Here is a 5,000-nt window from a genome sequence, read left to right as displayed (position 1 = left end):
GTGGCGCACGGCCGCCGCGCACGGACGGCCGGCGGCGGCGCCCGTGCGCCGGAAAGTCGTCGGGCGCGCGACGGCTCCGTCGGGGACGAACGGTGCCGGGCACGACCGCCGCGAGGCAACGGACTTGTGCGGAGGGGGGCGGAAGGCCCGCCGCGGCGGCGCCAGCCCCCCCTCCCTACCACCCCGACGGGGCATCCGCCCAAAGCCCACCCCAAGCGTTCCAAAGTACCGAGGAGCGTTGCAAACGGGAACCGCCCGGACACGCGTCCCGGTCGCACGGGATGCGCGTCCCGGTCGCACGGGTCGCGCGTCCCGGGAGGGCCGACGGAGGAAGCCGGCGCACGGCCGCCGCGCGGACGGCCGGCGGGGGCGCCCATGCGCCGGGGCCTCGGCGGGCGCGGGCCGGCTCCCTCGGGGACGAACGGTGCCGGGCCCGCCCGCCGCGAGGCGACGGACTTGTGCGGAGTGGAGCGGAAGTCCCGCCGCGGCAGCAGCCCCCCCTCCCTACCACCCCGGCGGGGCATCCGCCCAAGGCCCACCCCAAGCGTTCCAAAGTACCGAGGAGCGTTGCAAACGGGAACGGCCCGGACACGCGTCCCGGTCTCACGGGATGCGCGTCCCGGTCGCACGGGTCGCGCATCCCGGGAGGGCCGACGGAGGAAGCCGGCGCACGGCCGCCGCGCGGACGGCCGGCGGCGGCGCCCATGCGCCGGGGCCTCGGCGGGCGCGTGCCGGCTCCCTCGGGGACGAACGGTGCCGGGCGCGCCCGCCGCGAGGCGACGGACTTGTGCGGAGTGGAGCGGAAGTCCCGCCGCGGCAGCAGCAGCCCCCCCTCCCTACCACCCCGGCGGGGCATCCGCCCAAGGCCCACCCCAAGCGTTCCAAAGTACCGAGGAGCGTTGCAAACGGGAACGGCCCGGACACGCGTCCCGGTCTCACGGGATGCGCGTCCCGGTCGCACGGGTCGCGCATCCCGGGAGGGCCGACGGAGGAAGTCGGCGCACGGCCGCCGCGCGGACGGCCGGCGGCGGCGCCCATGCGCCGGGGCCTCGGCGGGCGCGTGCCGGCTCCCTCGGGGACGAACGGTGCCGGGCGCGCCCGCCGCGAGGCGACGGACTTGTGCGGAGTGGAGCGGAAGTCCCGCCGCGGCAGCAGCCGCCCCCCCTCCCTACCACCCCGGCGGGGCATCCGCCCAAAGCCCACCCCAAGCGTTCCAAAGTACCGAGGAGCGTTGCAAACGGGAACGGCCCGGACACGCGTCCCGGTCGCACGGGATGCGCGTCCCGGTCGCACGGGTCGCGCGTCCCGGGAGGACAGACCGAGCAAGCCGAGGTGCCGCTCACGGCCGCCGCGAGGGACGTACGGCGCCGGCGCCCGCGCCCCGTGGCACGGCCTAGAGCGTGCCCCCCTGCCACCCCATCGGGGCATCGGCGCAAAGCCCACCGCGGGGTAGATAACCGAAGGCAACGAGGGACGGTGGATGCACATATCCGAGCAGTGCCGATAGGGCCGGAGGGAGCACCGACAGGGCCGTGAGATTTTAAAGTACCGAGGGAATTTGCAAACCGGGCCCGCCCCTCCCCCCGTCCATCGCACGCCGATCGGGGGTCCGGCGCCCCGCGGGGGGCTGCCGGCATGCGCTCCCGGTGCAGGCATCGACGAGCCGCCCGCGACCTCCACTCGGGTCCGAGCCCCCAAGCGCGGATGCCGAAACGCGCCGGCCGCGGCAGCCCCACCCCTGCCACCCCATCGGGGCATCGGCGCAAGGCCCACCCTGGGGTAGATAACCGAAGGCAACGAGGGACGGTGGATGCACATATCCGAGCAATAGCGATAGGGCCGGAGCGAAGACCGAGGGGGTCGGGGGGTTTTAATGTTCCGAGGGAAGTTGGAAACGGGGCCCGCCCGGACGCCCGTCCCTCGCACGCCGATCGGGGGTCCCGCACCCCGCGGGGGGCTGCCGGCATGCGCCCCTAGTACAAGCATCGACGAGTCGCCCGCGACCTCCACTCGGATCCGGCGGCGCACGCGCGGATGGCGAAACGCGGCGGCCGCGGCTGCAGCCCCCCTACCACCCCGTTGGCGCGTCGGCGCAAAGCCCACCCCGGGGAGGATAACCGAAGGCGACGAGGGACGATGCATGCACATATCCGAGCAAATACCGAGAGGGTCGGGGGGAAGACCGAGAGGCAAGGGGTGTTTAGAGTACCGAGGGAAGTTGCGAAAGGGGCCCGCCCGGACGCTCGCCGCTCGCAGGCGATCCGGCGGGGCGCACGGAGGGCGCCGCCCATCGCCGGAGCTTGCTCGGTCATCTCTGCCGCACGGACACGTAAGCGCCGCCGCGCAAGGTTCGGCCGGCGGGGCGGACGGTTCGCCGCCGCAGGCCTTTCCCGCAGCCGGAACGTGGGCCCGGCGTTGCGCGCCGGCGGCCCGCGCAATCCGCCGGGGCGCACGGCGGGCGCCGCCCGTCGCCGGGGCTTCGCTCGGTCATCTCGGCCGCACGGACACGTGCGCGCAGCCGCGGAAGGTTCGGCCGGCGGGGCGGACGGTTCGCCGACGCAGGCCTCTCCCGCGGCCGGAACGCGGGACCGGCGTTGCGCGCCGGCGGAAGGCGCGATCCGGCAGGGCGCACGGCGGGCGCCGCCCGGGCTTCGCTCGGTCATCTCGGCCGCACGGACACGTGCGCGCCGCCCATCGCCGGGGCTTCGCTCGGTCATCTCGGCCGCGCCGCCACGTGCGCGCCGCCGCGGAAGGCTTGGCCGGCCGGGCGGACGGTTCGCCGCCGCAGGCCTTTCCCGCAGCATGCGCCCCTTCGCCCGAACGACCGCGGGACTCCGGTACGGCCTAGCCGTCGGCCGCCCGGCTGCAAGCCGTCGGGGCCGCTCGATCCCCGTCGCGTGCCGGCCGCCGCTCGGGCCAGCCGGCCGGCTGCCGCACGTAACCTCTGACCTCATCAGCGGTCGATCCGCACCGCGCTGGTCTTCGGTGCGGACCCGTCGGGGCCGTGCCGCGCCGGCCGTCGCATCCGGTTCCGCAGGCGCCGCCCGGTTGCCTCCCGCCCTCGTGCGCTCGCGCCGGCCGGGCGACGCGGTGCCCGCGGGACTCGGGCATGGTTGAGCCGTCGGCCGCCCGGCGGCATGCCGCCGCCGCTCCGCGCCGCGTGCCGGCTGCGCTCCTCCCCGCGCCCGTCCGCGGGCGGGCCCGCCGCCGCTCGCGCCGGCCGGGCGATGCGGTGCCCGCGGGACTCGGGCATGGTTGAGCCGTCGGCCGCCCGGCGGCATGCCGCCGCCGCTCCGCGCCGCGTGCCGGCTGCGCTCCTCCCCGCGCCCGTCCGCGGGCGGGCCCGCCGCCGCTCGCGCCGGCCGGGCGACGCGGTGCCCGCGGGACTCGGGCACGGTTGAGCCGACGGCCGCCCGGCGGCATGCCGCCGCCGCTCCGCGCCGCGTGCCGGCTGCGCTCCTCCCCGCGCCCGTCCGTGGGCGGGCCCGCCGCCGCTCGGCCTAGCCCCCCGGCTGCCGCACGTAACCTGCGACCTCGTCGGCGCTGGATGCGCGTCGTGACAGTTTTCGGTGGGGCGCCGCGGAGGCGCCGGGGGCCCATGCGACGGGCCAGGGGGCGAACGGAGGGCTCGGTCAGCCCTAACAGGGGACCGGCGACAAAGGAGCGGTCGCGCAAAGCTTCGTAAGGGACCCAGACGACGGGCCTACCGATCCGAAGCACCGCGCACGGACGCGCAGCGGGCCCACGACGGGCCGACACGGAAGGCCCGCCGCCAAGGCCGCAAAACCGACAAAGGAACCCACGGGGACGCACCAGAGCGGGCAAAGCTTTCACCGAACGGGACGGGACCGAGCCCCCGCAACAGGCGAGGGCGACGGATCCGACCAAGTAAGGCCGATCCCGCTCCACGCACGCGCAGCCGCAGGAACTTCGTGAGGGACGGGACGACCGGCCGACCGAACCGAAGCGCCGCGCACGGCCGCCGCGAGGGCCGGCCGGAGGCATAGACCGAGCGCCGCGCCAGCGGAAGGAGCGTGCCGGCTCCGTCGGGGACCACCTGCGCACGGTCCGTCCGAGCGAGCCGACGGACCGGCGCGGAAGGCCCGGCGCCGAGCCCGCAAAACCGACAAAGGAACCCACAGGGACGCACCAAAGCGGCCCAAGATTTCACCGAGACGGGACCGAGCCCACGCAACATGCGATGGCGACGGATCGGACCAAGTAAGGCCGATCCAACTCCGCGCGCGCGCGGCCGCGAGCACTTCGTGAGGGACAGGAAGACCGGCCGACCGAACCGAAGCGCCCCGCACGGCCGCCACAAGGGCCGGCTGGAGGCGTAGACCGAGAGCCGCACCAGCGGAAGGAGCGTGCCGGCTCCGTCGTGGGCCAACTCCGCGGGGCCCATCCGAGCGAGCCGACGGGCCGGCGCGGAAGGCCCGGCCGAACCCGCAAAACCGACAAAGGAACCCACAGGGACGCACCAGAGCGGACAAAGATTTCACCGAACAGGACGGGACCGAGCCCACGCAACATGCGAGGGCGAAGGATCGGACCAAGTAAGGCCGATCCAACTCCGCGCGCGCGCGGCCGCGAAAACTTCGTCAGGGACGGGACGACGGGCCGACCGATCCGAAGCGCCGTGCACGGCCGCCGCAACGGCCGGCCGGAGGCGTAGACCGAGCGCCGCGCCAGCAGAAGGAGCGTGCCGGCTCCGTCGTGGGCCCGCTGCGCGTGGCCCATCCGAGCGAGCCGACGGGCCGAATCCCTCGAGGACGAACGGTGCCGGGCACGCCCGCAGCGAGTGCCCACGGCGGGCTTGTGCGGAGTGGAGCGGAAGGCCCGCCGCGGCGGCAGCAGCCCCCCCTCCCTACCACCCCAGCGGGGCATCCGCCCAAAGCCCACCCCAAGCGTTCCAAAGTACCGAGGAGCGTTGCAAACGGGAACCGCCCGGACATGCGTCCCGGTCGCACGGGATGCGCGTCCCGGTCGCACGGGTCGCG

This window comes from Phoenix dactylifera, chromosome 10 (genome assembly GCF_051530095.1).
Source record: "Phoenix dactylifera cultivar Ajwa chromosome 10, Ajwa_hap1_PhDact_Kaust_v1.1, whole genome shotgun sequence".
In the NCBI taxonomy this organism is placed as follows: domain Eukaryota; kingdom Viridiplantae; phylum Streptophyta; class Magnoliopsida; order Arecales; family Arecaceae; genus Phoenix; species Phoenix dactylifera.
Note: the sequence above shows the minus strand (reverse complement) of the source record.